Below are 22948 nucleotides of genomic sequence, written 5' to 3'. Positions count from 1 at the left end.
TGACTGAGGTGTTATGATATTTTTTACGACGACGATGTGTATTATGCTGCTGAGGTATGTTTATGATTAATAAGCTGGTGCTATATAAGGAATTTGGTTATGCTATGTATTTATTATGATGAAATATTGAAGTGTCGTCGCAAGGTTGACGTGTCGACGAATATAAATATGTGTAATAAGGTAAGGAGTAATGAATAGTGATTAGGGACTCTGACTTATGGAAAAGGATGTTGGAAACCAAGAATCGTACTTTAGAATTATGAAATGTGTGTACATGTGTGAATGTATCACAATGCCACTGAAAATTTTTTTGGACACTGTTATATTCATAGGATTTTGTTTCTACACATTTGCAAAGTAAATTCTCGACCTGTGAAATTTTGTATATATGACTGTCACTGTAGCGGAAACTGCTGTCGTAAATATTTCCGTACGAAAGTTAAGTGACCACCTGCACATAATGCGTCGTGGGCACCCAGGTGTGTCAGACGCCTGGAGAACAAGCCATTGGTGTGAGTGCCTCGTCAGAAGCACAGGTAGAAAAAAAAAGAAAGGGAAGGCCATTGTCCGCGCTACTGACATCTCCTTGTTGAAAGCATACTGTGGAGCTCGTAATTTATGATATTTACTGAAATGCCTAATGAAACGATGAGAAACATTTCACAGCTATTGCCTTGCTAGTTAAGAAAAATGCCATATGGCTTGCTTTATGTATTTATTTACACATTTTGTTTAATATCAAGTTTCTAGCTGCACTGCAGCATTGGTTAAAATAAAATTTTATAGATGTACTAATATAAATATTTTCTGTCTACAGATCGAGTATATAATAATTTTTTTCAAAAAAATGAGGGAGCACAAAGCGACATTTACCTTCACAGGAACCGCATTCATAATTTTCTTTTCAAGTACTTGGTAATTTCTTTTGTAGAATAAATTGTGATGCATCACTCTAATGTTAAGATGTGACATAGGTATTAGACATGGCCATTTTAGTGTAATATTTTTTCTGCTTGCGCTATGTCATGTTTAGGTATAAGTTGCTGCTGTTTGCCAGGCATAGTGTTATTGAATTTGACTTTTGCTAATTTATACTGTAGCTTGCTTTGCAATTTTCCATTTTTTTCATTGCTGTTTATAATAATTGTTTTACGTGCTGCTGCATTGCCTCGTCCCTTAGTTTAGCATCTGAGCTCAGTAGATTTAAGTTAGCTTAAGAGGGGGTAGACTATATGAGAAACTGACTATGGAAAATAGGTAAAGAATGCATTGCGAAGTTATATAAAAAGGATTTGGGCCCAAATGAGCATTGTACAATCAGAAATAATTATTTTGAAAGAAATATGAACAGAATACAGAAAGCATGCTTGGATAAGATTTTTTTGGTGGAAGCAAAGGTTGAAATAAGACGAAAGATCTATGGAATGAAGTTTTGGGATGGACTGCAGTACCAAATGTTACACTGAAAACGAACCCTGTCCTTTCCTTTTGTGTTATCCCAGTATGTGTTTGTGTACCCTTGTGTATTTGTTTTCTTCCTGTCTCTGTGTAGTTTCATAGAATTTTTTTCTCTTTTAATATTAAGCTACATTCACTATGATGAGGAATACTGTTATCCTCAAATATAATTGGCATTAATAATATGTTATTTACTTTGTAAAGATGTTAGACATTATTCGTTCTGTTTAAGTGCTCATGTATAAAGTTGATGTTCCAAAAGTTATTCTGATATTTTATGTATCTACTTATGTCATAATTCCTGTAACACAGATGTATATGTCTATTTCTATTCTTTTGTAAAGCCTGTTTTGCTACAAATGTTATCTGTATTGTTATGTTCTTTAATGATGTATTCTGTACCTTTGTTATTGTATTCTCATGTTATAAAATTGTAATTGACACCAGTTTATCAAACTAAGTAACATGTAAGCATTCATTTCACTGCACACATTTCCGTTGGTCATAGTATATGGACAATATGTGAGAAGTAGGGACTGTTAGTGTTTGCACGTGTGTTAATAACTCAGCAAGGGACTGGATAACAGCATTGCTGGTTCTAAGGACAATTTCAAAAACTTTGTGAGTGCACAAGTGGTGGTTATGGACTTGCTACATTATCCGCAAGACTCTTCAATGGTGATTGTGCACCTGCACAGTCACAACAGATGGCTGCTGACCATCTCTACAAGGACTACAGTGGGTCTGCATCTTTGATGACCCACCATGCCATTATTTCTACAAGGACTGCAGTGGGTCTGCACCTCTGGTGGCCCACCAATACCACAATCTCTACCAGGACTCCAGTGGGTCTGCTCTGTGATGACCTACCTACCAATATTCATCAAAACTTCGACTGACTCTGCAGTGGGTTTGCTCTGTTGTGACCCAATACTTGTCTGCATGTCGAGAGTCAGCACTGTCTTTCCGTTGGAAGGACAACACTACTTCTTCAAGACTGCATGGAAATCCACTACTTCCGTGTGCATTTTCTTTTACTGCTCAGACTTTGAGAAAAACACTGCTATTCTACTGTAATGAATGATCAGGACTATCTTTATGGACTGTGAGAAAATTTTAGCTTTTGACCAACATTGTATCAATAAGTGTGTGCATTTGATTTCTTTGTTATTGTAATTATGAAAAATTTTATCAAATCATTATTGGCCACTGCCCAAAAAAATTTTGTAAAATTTTTTGTGGGGAGCATGGGGGCTATGTAAGTAGGCTGTTAATGTTTTCTCTATGTAAGTAAGCTGTTTATGTTTTCTTATTGGCAATGTTACGTAGCGCTCAATATGAAAATCACTGGCTGTGCTGTGTGCAGTCTGTGGCTGCTTTGCATTGTTGTAATACTCGCCATTGTAGTGTTAGGCAGCTGGCTGTGAACAGCGCGTAGCGTTGCGCAGTTGGAGGTGAGCCGCCAGCAGTGGTGGATGTGGGGAGAGAGATGGCGGAGTTTTGAAATTTGTCATGAACTGCTATATTTATATATGATGATATCAAGGTAAATACATTGTTTGTTCTCTATTAATATCTTTCATTTGCTAACTATCCCTATCAGTAGTTAGTGCCTTTAGTAGTTTGAATCTTTTATTTAGCTGGCAGTAGTGGCGCTTGCTGTATTGCAGTAGTGGGAGAAACGAAGATTATTGTGAGGTAAGTGATTTAGTGATTTGTGAAAGGTATAGTTTAATGTTAGTCAGGGCCATTCTTTTGTAGGGATTTTTGAAAGTTAGATTGCGTTGCGCTAAAAATATTGTGTGTCAGTTTAAGCACAGTCCTGTATAGTTGTTCAAAGGGGACGTTTCAAGTGCAAAGCCAAAATTTTAACTAATTATGTGATATTTAGGTATTAATATTATCTTTTATTTTTGTCTGTATTTTTGTGGACGAATTTGGTGGTATTTTCACCACCAATGCTGGCAAAAATACCATCAAATTCTGGCCTGTGGAGGAGGGGCATATGAAAGGTGGCTACACTGAGCCACTGCGCCAGAGATTGCGCCAAAGAGTATTATTCTGCCGCCTCCACAGGGCTTGGAGAGAACTCGTAGAAGTCAGTGCTTGTCCAGAGCTCGTAGTAGAGTGCTTGTCGAGAGCTCATAGTAGTCAGTGCCTGTCGAGGACTCGGGGTAGTCTGTGCTGAGATGTTGTAGCAGAGAGTGTTTGTTGAGATGTGCTAGTAGGCAGTGCTTGCTGAGATGTGATATTGGAGAGTTCTCGTTGAGATGTGATAGTAGAGAGTCGGTGTGAGATATATTGTAAGGATTAGAGTGATTTTCATCAATATAAATGAGGTATCAAACTCCGTTTGTTTTTTTTCATTATTTCAGTGTCCTAAATAATGTGTCATTACAGGTTCAGTCAACAAAGCATCTGGCGTGTGTTCTTGTATTAGATTGTAATTCTGCTTTCCATGAGCAATTATAGTATTTTTAATTTTCTTTTATCACGTCAGTATAATTGGTATTTAAAAATTCTTGTCTTGTTGGAGAAGAACCGTGCCAGATGTGTACGATGAGTCACACTCCCACACACAGAACAATTACACTTGTGCTTTGGTTTAGTAGGTTTTATAGTTGCTGGGAACTTAATTAATTAACTGTGTTAACGAAAATTTTCTTTCATTGTTTGTTGTTATTCTATGCAGTCAGATTGCGTACAAAAACTAGTCAGGGCCAACCGTTTACGAAACAGCGGAATCGGACATACAGCTACTAAAAACTAAAAATATTTTCAATCTTATTTAATTAAGCCCCCATGCAGCTTCTATTCTCTTCTTGTCCAAACTAGTTATCGTCCATGTTTCACTTCCATACACGGCTACACTCCATACAAATACTTTCAGAAAAGACTTCCTGACACTTAAATCTATGCTCGATGTTAACAAATTTCTTTTCTTCAGAAACGATTTCCTTGCCATTGCCAGTCTACATTTTATATCCTCTCTACTTCGACCATCATCAGTTATTCTACTCCCTAAATAGCAAAACTCCTTTACTACTTTAAGTGTCTCATTTCCTAATCTAATTCCCTCAGCATCACCAGATTTAATTTGACTGCATTCCATTATCCTCGTTTTGCTTTTGTTGATGTTCATCTTATATCCTCCTTTCAAGACACCGTCCATTCCGTTCAACTGCTCTTCCAAGTCCTTTGCTGTCTCTGACAGAATTACAATGTCATCGGCGAACCTCAAAGTTTTTACTTCTTCTCCATGAATTTTAATACGTACTCCGAATTTTTCTTTTGTTTCCTTTACTGCTTGCTCAATATACAGATTGAATAACATCGGGGAGAGGCTATAACCCTGGCTCACTCCTTTCCCAACCACTGCTTCCCTTTCATGCCCCTCGACTCTTATAACTGCCATCTGGTTTCTGTACAAATTATAAATATCCTTTCGCTTCCTGTATTTTACCCCTGTCACCTTCAGAATTTGAAAGAGAGTATTCCAGTAAAGCTTTCTCTAAGTCTACAAATGCTAGAAACGTAGGTTTGCCTTTTCTTAATCTTTCTTCTAAGATAAGTCGTAAGGTTAGTATTGCCTCACGTGTTCCAACATTTCTACGGAATCCAAACTGATCTTCCCCGAAGTCCGCTTCTACCAGTTTTTCCATTCGTCTGTAAAGAATTTGCGTTAGTATTTTGCAGCTGTGACTTATTAAACTGATAGTTTGGTAATTTTCACATCTGTCAACTCCTGCTTTCTTTGGGATTGGAATTATTATATTCTTCTTGAAGTCTGAGGGTATTTCGCCTGTCTCATACATCTTGCTCACCAGATGGTAGTTTTTTGTCGTGACTGGCTGTCCCAAGGCCATCAGTAGTTCTAATAGAATGTTGTCTACTCCCGGGGCCTTGTTTCGACTCAGGTCTTTCAGTGCTCTGTCAAACTCTTCACGCAGTATCTTATCTCCCATTTCGTCTTCATCTACATCCTCTTCCATTTCCATAATATTGTCCTCAAGTACATCGCCCTTGTATAAACCCTCTGTATACTCCTTCCACATTTCTGCCTTCCCTTCTTTGCTTAGAACTGGGTTGCCATCTGAGCTCTTGATATTCATACAAGTGGTTCTCTTCTCTCCAAAGGTCTCTTTAATTTTCCTGTAGGCAGTATCTATCTTACCCCTAGTGAGACAAGCCTCTACAGCCTTACATTTGTCCTCGAGCCATCCCTGCTTAGCCATTTTGCACTTCCTGTCGATCTCATTTTTGAGACGTTTGTATTCATTTTTGCCTGCTTCATTTACTGCATTTTTATATTTTCTCCTTTCATCAATTAAATTCAATATTTCTTCTGTTACCCAATGATTTCTACTAGCCCTCGTCTTTTTACCTACTTGATCGTCCGCTGCCTTCACTACTTCATCCCTCAGAGCTACCCATTCTTCTTCTACTGTATTTTTTCCCCCATTCCTGTCAATTGTTCCCTTATGCTCTCCCTGAAACTCTCCACAACCTCTGGTTCTTTCAGTTTATCCAGGTCCCATCTCCTTAAATTCGCACCTTTTTGCAGTTTCTTCAGTTTCAATCTGCAGTTCATAACCAATAGATTGTGGTCAGAATCCACATCTGCCCCTGGAAATGTCTTACAATTTAAAACCTGGTTCCTAAATCTCTGTCTTACCATTATATAATCTATCTGATACCTTTTAGTATCTCGAGGATTCTTCCAGGTATACAACCTTCTTTTATGATTCTTGAACCAAGTGTTAGCTATGATTAAGTTATGCTCTGTGCAAAATTCTACAAGGCGGCTTCCTCTTTCATTTCTTCCCCCCAATCCATATTCACCTACAGTGTTTTCTTCTCTCCCTTTTCCTACTGACGAATTCCAGTCACCCATGACTATTAAATTTTCGTCTCCCTTCACTACCTGAATAATTTCTTTTATCTCGTCATACATTTCATCAATTTCTTCATCATCTGCAGAGCTAGTTGGCATATAAACTTGTACTACTGTAGTAGGCATGGGCTTTGTGTCTATTTTGGCCACAATAATGCGTTCACTATGCCGTTTGTAGTAGCTAATCTGCACTCCTATTTTTTTATTCATTATTAAACCTACTCCTGCATTACCCCTATTTGATTTTGTATTTATAACCCTGTAATCACCTGACCAAAAGTCTTGTTCCTCCTGCCACCGAACTTCACTAATTCCCACTGTATCTAACTTCAACCTATCCATTTCCCTTTTTAAATTTTCTAACCTACCTGCCCGATTAAGGGATCTGACATTCGACGCTCCGATCCGTAGAACGCCAGTTTTCTTTCTCCTGATAACGACATCCTTTGAGTAGTCCCCGCCCGGAGATCCGAATGGGGGGCTATTTTACCTCTGGAATATTTTACCCAAGAGGACGCCATCATCATTTAATCATACGGTAAAGCTGCATGTCCTCGGGAAAAGTTACGTCTGTAGTTTCCCCTTGCTTTCAGCCATTCGCAGTACCATTACAGCAAGGCCGTTTTGGTTAATGTTACAGGGCCAGATCAGTCAATCATCCAGACTGTTGCCCCTGCAACTACTGAAAAGGCTGCTGCCCCTTTTCAGGAACCACACGTTTGTCAGGCCTCTCAACAGATACCCCTCCATTGTGGTTGCACCAACGGTACGGCCATCTGTATTGCTGAGGCACGCAAGCCTCCCCACCAATGGTAAGGTCCATGGTTCATTGGGGGGGGGGGGTCTGACATGTACTTTGTAATTTACAACTCGGCAAAGCTAAGTGTTGCCTGAGCCGAAGCGGCTCAAACATTTGACAGCTTTATTAATTTATCGTCTCGAGCAACATTGTGGTATGATTTTTGGCCAATGGGAGCAAAAATACCTACGAATGTATCAATAATCGATTTTAGGCAGTGGATATTGGCACTCCTGTGGTAATAGCACCACATGAATATTGACACTGGCTGCGTTCTCGGCCACCAAGGCGGGTTCATTATGTTTAATACTTCAGAAATAATCATGGAGAAATTAAAATATTTTGTTCATTCATAAACATTCGGTATTACGTACCCTATTATGATGTAGTGATTTTGAAAAAAGTCGTTTATAACCCGATAATTATAACATTATGGAAATGTGTTACTTTCCTTTGTTTCTCTTTATTTCTCTTAGTTTTAACAGAAAACCTGTAAACGGCAACGGCACGAATTCAGATACTTCTTCCCACATCTATCAATCGGAAACAGGATGGCAGGACATTTAAAACGCTTTACATACTGCTGGTCATCAACATAAATCGTCGACAACATAAACGATATCTAGAGGGAAATAACTTCATTCGCTCATCGTGCTGCTGTTCAGGACCGCACACAAAATCAAAAATTATATTATATACACTCTGATGCCGACATTAAAAACACGATAACTGCAGATCGTTTCAAGTTATTCCGCTGTTTCAAGTAACCCTATTTTACGATACTGATTTCTTACATCGTATCCAAAAGAAGAAGAAAACTTTCATGCGTTTTGATCCTATTACAAAATCTTAAGCCAACGGGGAATGATCTGCACCCTCACACACATAACATCATTGACTATGTTTGTACACAGATGCAACTTTGACAGCAAACATGCAAAGTTCATCCTGTGTCTTTTTTTACAGAATGAGACAAAGTTTAAACGCTTCTCAATAGGTATAAAGGTATAATATGCAGAAATGTACTAGGACATGCATACAATCGCCTAACATTTCGACGTTGCCTCCGTTCTCATATCTTTTCTGATAACAATTTTGAGACACAAAACCACTAAAGATAATTCGAATAAAGCTAAAGTGGCGCTGAATATACCATTTAGAAACGGAGGAAATTTACTTTTGTACAAAAATGTTAGCTTTGTTACCTTTTGATCTTATCTTATTACCAACTAATTTTCGATTTGGCCTAGTATCTCATGCATGCCCTTGTGTACGACCTTTCACGTCCAAACATGTACAGAAGGTAGGTTTCAACTGGTCAACGAGTCATTATCAGGTACAGGACACCGAGTTATGAGCCATTAGTTGTATAACGATTCTGGTGTTTGGTCGGCCGGTCTAAATGTGTGAAACGGAGAACGGTTTTCAATTGTCAAAAAAATGATACCTAATCTATGAAGATGCATAACATACTTAGTCCTTCTCATTTCAGACAACCCTATTTTACAGTGATTCACAAAATTTAAAGAAAATAAAACGTGTTACAAACTCGAGACTAGAACTGTTCTATAAGCAGTTTTAGCTAGATTAAACTTCATTAAGACAAGAAAACGAGTTATACCGAATAAAACAGTTGAAGTTAGAAAATGAGAAAGAGGTTCATCAAAGCAAAAAGCGTTTTAAGCTAAAAAAGTAAAACTAAAAAACGGGCTACTATAATTGATGAACCAAAATACATATGTGTATGTGTAAACAACGGTGAGCAGTTGCATCTTTACGTATGTAAAACAGGAAGAATAATAATGAAATAATCATAGCATGTATACGTAAATATACATACACATACATATATTAGTCTGTACATACGAAGAACTTCTGCATGTATGATTTTCTTTCCAAAAGAATCATTTTATCCATTCCACGATTGTGCTAAAATTTATTTATTTCACGCACTTTCCGTGACATACATGCCGGTAACCCTCTCAAAAATACATCAAGTGCACTTTGCTTGGCCTCCTGCAACAGAACACTATTCGCTTCATCGATCTTACCCAACTCGTAAGTGCACTCATTAATTTCCCTTATCCTCTCCGCAAATTTCTTCACAGTCTCCCCCTGTCTCTTTGTCATTGTACTTAACCTCTCCCTAAAGCACCGAGCACTATTCTGTTTCTTGTACCTTTGTAAAAGCCCCTCCTTTAACTGCTTAAACTGTCCTGCCTTCCTTAAGGCCTCAGAACATCTTACATATGTTTTCACTTCACCTGTTAGTCTAATCTTGGCTACATGTAACAACTGCTGATCAGACCAACCACTCATCGCAGCTGAAATTTCCAAGTCCTCCACAAACGAACGCACATTCTCAGATGCCTTGCCAGAATATGGAATAATTAAACTTGCGGCGGCTGGATCGATTCCCTGCACCCTACGCAACAATGACTGATCAGATGCGGTTTCCCGCTTACTTCTAGATGTTAATTCATTTCTCAACTAAGTATAGTCCGCTGTCAGTTGTGCTATCTTTTCCACCAAAATCCGCACCGCTTCTGGTTCCGACACACATTGCGTCCTTGACTCTGCCATTGTGTTGCTTTTGTTCTCAGTTAGTCGTTTTGTTTCAGGACTAAGTACAAGAATAATCTGATTTCCTACAACTCCGTATGATCATACCCAGTAACATCATAAACCAATACAAAGTAATCAAATGCCACGAAAAACATCATCTTACTGTCCCAAATACACTAACACTTATTCTGACAAAATAAATAATATGCGTACGCAAAACATCTAAAATGTGGATTCTGGTAAGCCATACTCAAAACACCAACAAGAAAGAAAATTCCAACACTCAAAAGAACAATTTTCACAGCACTCACCACATCTTGTGACTGTGCTGTAGGCGGTGGGCTCGAGCGTCATACTGGACAGACGTCGTCCGCTATTCTGACACAAAATGTAGCGGTATCCGACGCCAAATGCGGCTTATTGACACCAAATGTAGTGGGTGCCAGGAGGTGCCGTATTACAACTCGTCCGAGCTTTTCAAATGATTTATTTTTTCCACTATAGGGCTTCGTTCACCTCGATCCGCACCACAGGCCCCGCATTGCTGAGGCCACTGCCCCAGCGACCTGTGCAACGCAACGCTATGTCGTGCTGGCCTTGTTCGCCAGCTGTAGAGTTCCAATTACGTCAGGATGGCTGCGTCAGCAGCCGACTCAGCAGTCAGCGTCCCCGTTGACTCTGCGCTGCTCCGCTGGGAGCCGTAAGCCGGCCGCGCTGCTGCTTCTTCCTCGGCTGGCGTAGCTGGGAACATGGCGGCAACGACCGATCCTGTTCCGGCGTCCGAACCTGTGGCCCTCACCTTGTAAGTCTCCAGCGTGCGTCGGGAGACGAGACGACTGCCCACGGTAGCGACCTAAAGAGTGGCCTGCCCTGGCTGGCTCCGGACGCCGCATCGGCCTCAGAGGGTCGAACCAATGACCCACCATGGACTGGGACGCTGTAGCCCCATCTGTTGCCATGTGTCGGCTGTAGTGTGACACGCCCCGCCGTCCAGGAGAGCTGCCACACTTGAATGAATCTCGTTAGAAAACAACACCTATTTATACTCAGCTGCGCGCCTCTGTTCCGCTAACGCATCGCTCCGAGTCATGTATGCCCCACACCCCGGTCGCGCCAGTGGGCCCCTTCTTCCCCTATAGCTTGCGACATGCGAAACACTGCATTTACGTTTTTCAGTGTTTCGATGGCCCCTGTGGCCTCCATTCCACTTCGCGATCACTGGTCAGCGTAACTTACTGCAATCCAGCCCGCACCCGGGTGTAACTTATGCACTCCTAAATACTGCACCAAAGCTAACTTCCCTATCTTAAACTGTGGTGCCGCTACAAATTGTTTGAAACTGTGTGTAATTACTAGTATCATTATCATTTATCCTGTCCAGGATTATATTAACGGATCTTCTTATGGACGATTTTGGGATTTTTAAAATGTTTGCTGTCTTTAAAATTATAATAAATAGAAGTTGTTTGAAAGAATGTCACACCCATTTACTTCACTCACTAGTTCTGTTATGGTATTCTCTCATCAGATAAAAAAAAATGTGTTATAATCAGCCTAATATCTATTCCGTCGTGCATCTCTGGATCATAATATTGAACTAATTTATGGCTTATATCTGACTGCTAAGATTTTCCTCTACCTCTGCCGCAGGATCGCTCCTCACTTTCGAACTCCCCTAAAGTAACCAAATGCCTCGCTACATATGAAGTCCCTTACAGTGACAGCGCAGAGAAGTTGTAAATATCAGGTTTATACTATGTATTACTTTATAAATTCGGTAATACATCTGATTTTATTACAGTAGTCGTCTCTCCTTGTATAGGTGGGAGATTAAAATTTCGTTAAAAGATATAACTGCAACGAAGAAACGCCTGATTACCACTCTCACTCTCGAATCACATCTGTGGTACCCTAGCCATTGCTACCATACGCTAGGCGGTACGTGGTTAATATAAAATCGGTAGGCTAATTAATTAAACTGATCATGAGAGTCACTTTGCATAGCGAGTAATATTTTTTCAGCAGTCGGATTATACTCACCACACAGCTGAAATGGTAATCCGTGGAGGGAAGACGATGTTCTTTTCGAGGAACACTATTGAGAATTGACATTCGGAGCTGGCCACAGTAGGATCCTACTGCTGGCAACATACATTTCACTTGAGGACGACACTATCAATAACACGATCACAATGACTATGTTACTATCAAACAGCATAAAAGCAGTCTTGGTTCCACAGATACACTCAAGAGTCATTGACGATATCCATGTTATACACGCTCTATAAATCGAGGTATGGTATTGTATCCGAATGAAGTGGTCTTCCATATAAATACCGCTACATTGAATATAGACAGAGATCGCAGAGTCTGTGTTAAACACACCAAAAATGGGGATTCATGCCACCAGCGGTGTAGCTCATAATAATAATAATAATAATAATAATAATAATGATGTGATCTCCTAAGGAACCAAACTACAGAGGTCATCGGTCCCTAGACATACACACTACTTAAATTAACTGTAACTAACTTACGCTAAGAACAACACACACATCCATGCCCGAGGGAGGACTCGAACCTCAGGTGCGAGGGGCCGCGCAGTCCTTGAATTTGGAAATTGATTCGTGTAAGAAACTTGGTATTATGCCGATATTTGCAAATTCTTCGTGCCACAGCTAGATATTTCCAACGCTAACAAACAGTATTTGTAACGCATTCGATCTCGATATCTTGTAGACAGTGTAACAGAGTTTTCTGCGACATATTCACGGCGTTATAGGTGATGGAGGGTGATGATTGATCAAGAATGATCACATACAATAGATGGTGTGCTACGTGTGCTGTTCGTGTGTTGCGGATGGCTCCTGTGACCCGTTGTAAATTCGAGCTAGTGCTCAAGTGTGGATCTGGCACGTGTTATGTCTGGAGCGATGTTCAGATGCGGACAGATACCACATCTGGTATAGGGCTTGAAGGTGGATTCACTGTGCATTATACTCAGAGCGACATTCAGAGGCGGAGCCACAGTACGGCAAATGCGGGACAGGGCAGCTGGGGGACTGCAATATACAACCACAGAATGGATCTTGTATTTGCCCTGTGCAAGAGTGTTCAGTTGTTTTAAACCCCAACAAGCAATATTAAAAATGTACTTCTTTGACTCTCCACCAATCACAATCATGCGGTGTCAGCTAATAAATACCTTACAGAACAATTCCTGTATTTTTTTTTTCAAGTTCTACTGTATGTCTACTGAGGTAATAGTGATACATCCAAGTTGACTGCTGCCTTTGATGCTTTCCTGGAAAAGAGAACCATCTGCCTCTAAAATTAACATGGATCAGCGTTAAAGGATGAAATAAAATGATCTGCTGAGAGGGGTTGTAACGAGGTATGAGGCTTGTGATGCATCCTAGAGAGAGGGAGATGTTACCTCATGTCATTTAACACGCGTTTAACCATTTTGTTCCATTGTCCTCTCCAGGTGTATCAGTGTGTGGTATAACTTGCGATCGATTCGTGAACAGTTGCGTGTTCTGTGTGTGACTTGGAGTGCCATCTGCGTGCAATCGATAACAGCAAACGTCTCCAAACGACTGTCAGCAGAAGGCTTCCAATGCTTGTGTGATGAATCATGTCCATCGATGCAAAACCTACAACACCCATCTCTAGATGAAAGAAGTTGTACGCGAAGAACTCCAGTTCTCTGCCACATCTTGGACATAAATCGAGTCTTCAGTTTCATAACTACAGTGATTCTATGTTAGTGACAGGTGTTTGTGAGGTACTGCATATCCTATGTATTCATTTACTTGATAGTTGCCCTATTTACGCAGTTAGTGCAGTGTGGCATTTAATTTCACTTACCAAACATCACTGCTACGCATTTGTTTGTTTCCTTGTAAGAGGCTAAGAGGCGTTTTCCGTTGCTGGTGATCATTTTGTAGGACTGATGCGGGCATTGTATAATTTCTGAACCATAATCGATTGTGAACAGTGGGCGCTATACACCTCCAGAAAGCTTGCAGGGTGGATATATGTCAGATGTTGGACATACACGTCCTGCATTAGAGTACTAAGAGCCTTGCACTCTGCATGGCTAATATTTCGGAAACCACATGCCTTTAACACTATAGCAAGTTTAGGTGCAAGAACTGTGTAGCCTCAGGAGTGCATGTGTCAATGTTCTACGTTCATTTCTCTCTTGCTGATGTGTTCTTGGTACTGAACCAGACACTAGAACAATACTTAAGAATTGATACCACAGTTGATTTATGTAAAATGCTTCAAAGTCAATCCGTCTGGAGCTCCATTATGCATAAACCACACTTTTTTCTTGACTATCTGTTATATCATCATAACACTCTCATATCTACTATATATAGATAAAAGGTGCTAACCTCATAGACAAGTGCGCATGTGGAGAGACCTTGTGCACTTGGAGGGGTGTCTCGAGCGGGATTGGTACCGAACAGTCTTCTATAAACAGCAGTTATGGACTCAGCTCGATATGTCCCATCATGTGACGTGAAACGTCACGTCATACTTCTGGTCAGTTGCAAATTAAATCGGGGAGAGTGCTGTAGGGAGAGAGGGATGGTGGTCAAAGACAATGCTGGGAGATATTTCAATCTCCAACTTTATCCTAAGAATGCGAGAATACTCTGTGACTCCCATAAGCATAGGGAAAGACGGGTGATCGTAATCGTAAATTATGCACTATGATCGAAGTAATAGAAATATGTAGATAACTTAACTGCATCGGTATAGGATGCTGTCAGGTATATTTTGCTGTATATGTTCGACAATTAACCATGAATGAACGAACTGCAAAGTCATCTATCTACATTTACAATCTAGTTTATGGTACACGCAAAGTAGTGGAGGGGTGGTATAGCGGTGATACAGGAATTGGGAAGCATGCAGTTGTGTCACTGGTCGGCGTTAAAATTACGAAGAAACTGGTAAAAATTGATCGCACTAACAAATGTACACTGTCCCATATCGACAGCGTCTTTTCCATCCCATAAATCCACTGATACACTGTTGATTACCACATTATGATTGACTAACACCACTTGCTTGAGATGGAGAGAGGCTTGGTGAGAGCAACACCTTCCTTAGGTGGCCAGTACCAAAACAGTTCAGTTCAATATAAGGATTCAGTGCTTGGTCCTTTCAAAATGCCTTGCGGAACACTGGATATCTGCTACTTGTCACTGTGTAATGTGGGATTAAATGCAGAGTTCATCACCTAAATACAGTTGTTTGGAAGTATTCATCTTTGCTACAGACTCATCCTGTTTCCATATGCTGCGATGTCCTCCACATATTTCTATTTTTTTATTTCACCAATAAGATAACGGTACCTCTTTTTCTTTGAGCGACCTCATATGTGTTGTGAACAGCACCTTCCAGCGACGGTCAACAATGGCACAGTAATCATGTATATAACTGCAAAATGAAGGAACAATGCTTTTCAAAACAGAAAACCGAGACATCCGCTACCCTATCGATGGAAAGATGAGATAAACTGTACAGGTCATCACCTTTGAATAGCTGTTGGAAACACTCTACAATACCGCAAACTCTTCCAGTTTCCATATGTTGCGATGTCTTCCACATTTTTGTCTGGGAGAAACACAGCCTCTGTGTTTTATTTCTACCAGCCTGTGTTGTGGTAGCTGTATAGTTTATGCCATGTGATGCTCAGTTTTCTGTGAGAGCCAGAGGATCGAAACGTGTTAATGTCAGTTTAGCAGCAGCTGACACGGATCTCTAAGTCATAGTAGAAAAAACAAAATGTATGGCAGTGTACACTGATCGGGTATGTTACAACCGAAAAAACAATGTATTAAACTGCCTATGAAGGAACAATACAGGAACTCTCCCGTGTGATTGATAGTCTGTTGGATATGGTCATCCTACAGTACAGGTGATGAAACTTTACACCAGTCTGTGGAAGCGACTTCGATCACGAATTACCTGCTCCAATGAATCAACACCTATGTATTTAACAGGATCGCCACGTATGTGTGGTTGATCGACATGAATGCACTCTGAGAGACACAGATCTCCTTTGGACTGCAGTACCTGTATGTACAGGGTTATTACAAATGACTGAATCGATTTCACAGCTCTACAATAACTTTATTATATGAGATATTTTCACAGTGCTTTGCACACACATACAAAAACTCAAAAAGTTTTTTTAGGCATTCACAAATGTTCGATATGTGCCCCTTTATTGATTCGGCAGACATCAAGCCGATAATCAAGTTCCTCCCACACTCGGCGCAGCATGTCCCCATCAATGAGTTCGAAAGCATCGTTGATGCGAGCTCGCAGTTCTGGCACGTTTCTTGGTGGAGGAGGTTTAAACACTGAATCTTTCATATAACCCCACAGAAAGAAATTGCATGGGGTTAAGTTGGGAGAGCGTGGAGGCCATGACATGAATTGCTGATCATGATCTCCACCACGACCGATCCATCGGTTTTCCAACCTCCTGTATAAGAAATGCCGAACATCATGATGGAAGTGCGGTGGAGCACCATCCTGTGGTACGTTTAGCTCCCTGCTTGCTTTATTCGTCGACTTCCATGGGCTACGCGTGAAACTTGCCCGCACGCGTTCAACCGTTTCTTCGCTCACTGCAGGCCGACCCGTTGATTTCCCCTTACAGAGGCATCCAGAAGCTTTAAACTGCGCATACCATCGCCGAATGGAGTTAGCAGTTGGTGGATCTTTGTTGAACTTCGTCCTGAAGTGTCATTGCACTGTTATGACTGACTGATGTGAGTGCATTTCAAGCACGACATACGCTTTCTCGGCTCCTGTCGCCATTTTGTCTCACTGCGCTCTCGAGCGCTCTGGCGGCAGAAACCTGAAGTGCGGCTTCAGCCGAACAAAACTTCATGAGTTTTTCTACGTATCTGCAGTGTGTCGTGACTATATGTCAATGAATGGAGCTACAGTGAATTTATGAAATCGCTTCAATCATTTGTAATAGCCCTGTAGTTTAGAGATGTCCTACCCCCTGCCACGTATGATGTGTAGTCTTCCTAATTTTCCCAACAAGAAACACCACTGTAGCTGCTCATACTATCTTTGCTACTACCTCGTGTTGCAGGAGAAAGCTTCGTTTGACGCTGGTTTTACACACTGTACACGGTTGACCGAGTTATGACAACATGTTCCCACTTCCACCGAGTGGTCAAAAGGCGCTCCTGTCGCATTAACTCAGCTCGTCCTGTTTCCCCACAGGATGCAAAAGGTCTTATATATAGCGCTCTCCGACTTCCGTACAGGTCATACTTTAATTGGAACGATCACTTGGATTAAGCTGCAGGGAGGGCGGGGCAGAGACTTAGGAGCAGTTACAAAAAGGAGAAGGACTGTCTAAAAAACAGCGCTGGAGTTCTTGGTGTATGGGATCTTTAGCAGATAGGTTTGAAAAAAAGGTGACTCGTTTCGAGGTACGAGAGTGGCACAAATATGATTCACCAGTGGCTGCAATCATTAAAAGATATCTCTACAGGATCCAACGCAAATATGTTGTTGAATGGATAGACTTGATTCCAATTGCAGACAGCAATTCAGACAGCATAACACTACTAATGACCCGTGTGTGCCTGTAGACTCAAGGCCGCTTTTTATGCAGGGTGATGGTAACACAGGCGCTATGGTCGTGTTTTTAATAGCGCGGTCCTTACGCGAAATGTACGTTGTGCGCTGTGGAATCCCTCTGTGGTCAGCTTCAGATGTCATATCTCAATAGTGTTCCTCGAAAAGAATGTCGTGTTCCTTCCATGGATTCCCAGTTGTCCTACTTGGCGAGTGTAATCGACTGCTGAAAAAAAAATTATTCGCCAATCAAAGTGACTCTCGTGATCAATTTAATTAATTAGCCTGTCAAATTGATATCAATGACGTGACACCTGGTGGGTGGAAGAGATGGCTAGGGCACCATGGAATTATTCTTGACAAGCGTTTCTTTTTTTCCGTTGCGGCGATATCTTTTAACGAATTTTCAAGTTCCCACTTAGACCACTTTTTCCACCACAAACGCAAAAACAAGAGGAGCGCTCGCCGAACACTTCCGCACGCCACGCCACGCACTAAGTGGTGGGCAGCCTTCACAATCGAGTGTTTTGCGAGTATCTCCAATGTTTATTACATGGAGCTTTGAGAAGATTCAATATGGTGATTTTTGTGCGCTGGACAGTTATTCCCCCCCCCCCCCCCCCCTATGAAATGACTGACTGACTGCTTGGCGGTCAAGGTCGAAGTGTCTCTGGCCTCTGAGCGTCTGATATAGCTTGCATGTGGATACCGGGAGATGTGGAGCATGAAGACGGCAGATGGCGGTGGCCTACAGAAGTTTCCGCAATCTCTCACATCTAACTGTTGCAACTACAACAGAATAGATGGCTGTTTAAGAGTATGTGTTTACAAAGTACCCTGTCCACGTAGTAACGGCTGCTTTGTGTGGCGTTGAGTTCTTCTCAATATATCCCAGTGGGCTCTGTCTTGCAGCAGAAAGATGAACAGGTATTTGTTTAAATAAAGATTGATTTGTTGTTGTTTCTATCTTATCACACGGTAGACCCTGTCTCCTCCTTCCTGGTGTAGTAGAGAGAACCAGCTTTCTTTTTTTTTTTTTTTTTTTTTGTCATCAGTCTTCTGACTGGTTTGATGCGGCCCGCTACAAATTTCTCTCCTGTGCTAACCTCTTCATCTCAGAGTATCACTTGCAACCGATTTCCTCAATTACTTGCTCGATGTATTCCAATCTCTGTCTTTCTCTACAGTTTTTGCCCTCTACAGCACTCTCTAGTATCAAGGAAGTCATTCCGTCATGTCTTAGCAGATGTCCTCTCATCCTGTCCCTTCTCCTTATCAGTGTTTTCCACATATTCCTTTCCACTCCGATTCTGCGTAGAACCTCCTCATTCCTTACCTTATCAGTCCACCGAATTTTCAACATTAGTCTGTAACACCACATTTCAAATGCTTCGATTCTCCTTTGTTGCGGTTTTCCCACAGTCCATGTTTTACTGCCATACAATGATGTACTCCAGATGTACATTCTCAGAAATTTCTTCGTCAAATTAAGGCTGATATTTGACATTAGTAGACTTCTCTTGGCCAGGAATGCCTTTTCTGCCATAGCTAGTCTACTTTTGATGTCCTCCTTGTTCCATCTGTCATTGGTTATTTTACTACCTAGGTAGCAGAACTTTTTAAGTCCATCTACATTGTGACCATCAGTCTTGATGTTAAGTTTCTCGCTGTTCTCATTTCTACTACTTCTCATTACCTTCGTCTTTCTTTGATTTACTCTCAGTCCATACTGTGTACTCATTAGCCTGTTCATTCCATTCAGCAGGTAATTTAATTCTTCTTCACTTTCACTCAGGATAGCAATGTCATCAGCGAATCGTATCACTGATACCCTGTCACCTCGAATTTTAAGTCCACTCCTGAAAGTTTCTTTTATTTTCATCATTGCTTCCTCGATGTACAGATTGAACAGTAGTGGTGAAAGGCTACATCCTTGTCTTACACCATTCATAATACGAGCACTTTGTGCTTGGTCGTGCACTCTTATTATTCCCTCTTGGCTGTTGTACATATTGTATATGACCCGTCCCTCTCTGTAGTTTAACCCTACTTTTTTCAGAACTTCGTACATCTTGCACCATTTTACATTGTCTAACGTTTTTTCCAGATTGACAAATCCTATGAATGCCAGCCGGAGTGGCCGAGCGGTTCTAGGCGCTTCAGTCTGGAACCGCGCGACCGATACGGTCGCAGGTTCGAATCCTGCCTCGGGCATGGGTGTGTGTGATGTCCTTAGGTTAGTTAGGTTTAAGTAGTTCTGAGTTCTAGGGGACCGATGACCTCAGATATTAAGTCCCATAGTGCTCAGAACCATTTGAACCATTTTTGAATTTGAACCATTTTGAAGCTATGAACTTGCTTCCATTATTGACTGCAACGTCAGAATTGCCTCTCTCGTGCCTTTACTTTCCCTAAAGCTGAACTATCGTCATCTAGCATATCCTGGATTTTCTTTTCCTTTCTTCTGTACATTGTTCTTGTAAGCAACTTGGATGCATGATCTATTTAGCTGATTGAGCGATAATTCCCGCACTTGTCAGCTCTTGCCATCTTCGGAATTGTGTGGATGATGGTTTTCCGAAAATCAGATGGTATGTCGCCAGACTCATACATTCTACACACCAACGTGAATAGTCATTTTGTTGCCACTACCCCAATGATTTTAGAAATTCTGATGGAATGTTATCTATCCCTTTTGCCTTATTTGACCTTAAGTCCTCCATAGCTCTTTTAAATTCTGATTCTAATGCCTGATCCCCTGTCTCTTCTAAATCGACTCCTGTTTCTTCTTCTATCACACCAGACAAATCTTCACCCTCATAGAGGCTTTCAATATATTCTTTCCACCTATCTCCTCTCTCCTCCGCATTAAAAGTGGAATTCCCATTGCACTCTTAATATTACCACCCTTGCTCTTAATGTCACTGGAGGTTATTTTGACTTTCTTGTTTGCTGAGTCTGTCCTTCTGACAATCATTTCTTTTTCGATGTCTTTACCTTTTTCGTGCAGCCATTTCGTCTTAGCTTACCTGCACTTCCTATTTATTTCATTCCTCAGCGACTTGTATTTCTGTATTCCTGAGTTTCCTAGAACATTTTTGTACTTCCTCCTTTCATCAATCAACTAAAGTATGTCTTCTGTTACACATGGTTTTTTCGCAGTTACCTTCTTTGTACCAATGTTTTCCTTCCCACCTTCTGTGATGGCCCTTTTTAGAGATGTCCATTCCTCTTCAACTGTACTGCCTACTGCGCTATTCCTTATTGCTGTATCTATAGCCTTAGAGAACTTCAAGCGTATTTCGTCATTCCTAAGTACTTCCATATCCCACTTCTTTGCATATTGATTCTTCCTGACTAATGTCTTGAACTTCAGCCTACTCTTCATCACTACTACATTGTGATCTGAGTCTGTATCTGCTCCTGGGTACGCCTTACAATCCAGTATCTGATATCGAAATCTCTGTCTGACGATGATGTAATCTAACTGAATTCTTCCCGTATCACGAAGCCTTTTCCAAATATACCTCCTCCTCTTGTGATTCTTGAACAGGGTATTCGCTATAACTAGCTGAAGCTTGATACAGAACTCAATAGTCTTTCTCCTTTCTCATTCCTTGTCCCAAACCCATATTCTCCTGTAACCTTTTCTTCTACTCCTTCCCCTTCAGCTGCATTCTAGTCCCCCATGACTATTAAATTGTCATCCCTCTTAACATACTGTATTACCCTTTCAATGTCCTCATACAGTTTCTCCATCTCTTCATCTTCAGCTTGCGACATCGGCTTGTATAGATGAACTATCGTTGTCGGTGTTGGTTTGCTGTCGATCCTGATAAGAACGACCATGTCACTGAACTGTTCACAGGAACACACTCTCTGCCCTACCTTCCTATTCATAACGAATCCTACTCCTATTATACCATTTCTGCTGCTGTTGATATTTCCCTACACTCACCGGACTAGAAATCGTCTTTTTCTTTCCACTTCACTTCACTGACACCTACTATACCTAGACTGAGCCTTTGCATTTCCCTTTTCAGATTTTCTAGTTTGACTACCACGTCAAGCTTCTGACATTCCGCGCCCCGACTCGTAGAACGTTATCCTTCCGTTGATTATTCAGTCTTTTTCTCATGGTAACCTCCCCCTTGGCAGTCCCCTCCAGGAGATCCGAATGGGGGACTATTCTGGAATCTTTTGCCATCATGACACTTCTTCAATTACAGGCCACATGTCCTGTGAATACAAGTTACGTGTCTTTAATGCAGTGGTTACCATTTCCTTCTGCATCCTCATGCCGTTGATCATTGCTGATTCTTCCGCCTTTAGGGGCAGTTTCCCACCCCAAGGACAAGAGAGTGCCCTTAACCTCTGTTCGTTCCTCCGCCCTCTTTGACAAGACCGTTGGCAGAATGAAGGTGACTTCTTATGCCGAAAATCGAAATTTACGCAGCGGCGGGATTCGAAACCGGGACCAAAGACGTTTTGATTATGAATCAAAGGTGCTACCCCTAGACAAGAGTGATTTACAGTGCTTCAAAAAATACACTTAGCAGACCTGTAGGAGGCTGGGAATTACGCAACCATGATGGCTTAAAATAACTTCGAAATTTGAAATTACACCTTTCATTTTATACGGTACCATTTCCAATCACAAAGTCAAGTTGATCAGTTTATTGTTGCCGACAGTGGTATTGAGAGCACATTCCAGTCAAACCCCTGCCTTATCTCCTGCCAGTTATTAAAAGACAAAACGCAACTGAGATGAAATTTGAAATGCTCACTACCATTTCCAGCTACCTGTAACGTAATGGATTCTCGTATATGGGTGATATCGAGAATAGTAGCGTGAATGTTAAGATATTCAGGTAAACCATGTCAAAATACATGAAATTCTAGAAATTTTCATATGCTACTAGATGATTTCAGTATAAAAGTGTCACAAATATCGTCGTTTTGGCGCGCAAAATCGTATATTGCAGCTGATATCGGCTTCAAGATCGGTAAATTATTTCGTGATTGGCGAAGCATTTCTCACCGACAGATCTCAGAAAGTAAATATTCTTGTAATCCCTGAGTCTGGAGATTGTCTCAACTCGTTGCAAAAATCATAGCAGCAAGTAGGCCGACCCGCTAACAGTACCGTTAGCAGTCGCCCTTGTGCAGAACAACCGGCCGAGCCTTTGTACACACTTCGAAGAGTGGCCGCTGTCTGTGGAGGGCACTCTGATCGCGCATCAGGCAGCACTTGCGGGGGCTGTTGCCTCTTGATTGTTGGTCACGGTAGATGACAGACGGGGTCTGTGTGTATTTGCGATTTATGTAGGAGTGTCTGGTGGTAGATGCCGGGCTCTGGGACCGAGCGGTTCTAGGCGCTTCAGTCCGGAACCGCACTGCTGCTGCGGTCGCAGGTTCGAATTCTGCCTCGGGCATGGATGTGTGTGATGACCTTAGGTTAGTTAGGTTTAAGTAGTTCTAAGTTATAGGGGACTGATGACCTCAGATGTTAAGTCCCATAGTTCAAATGGCTCTGAGTACTATGGGACTTAACATCTGAGGTCATCAGTCCCGCAGCACTTAGAACTACTTAAACCTATCTA

Source organism: Schistocerca americana, chromosome 1, assembly GCF_021461395.2.
Source record: "Schistocerca americana isolate TAMUIC-IGC-003095 chromosome 1, iqSchAmer2.1, whole genome shotgun sequence".
Classification (NCBI taxonomy): Eukaryota; Metazoa; Arthropoda; class Insecta; order Orthoptera; family Acrididae; genus Schistocerca; species Schistocerca americana.
This window is presented reverse-complemented; position numbering follows the sequence as displayed.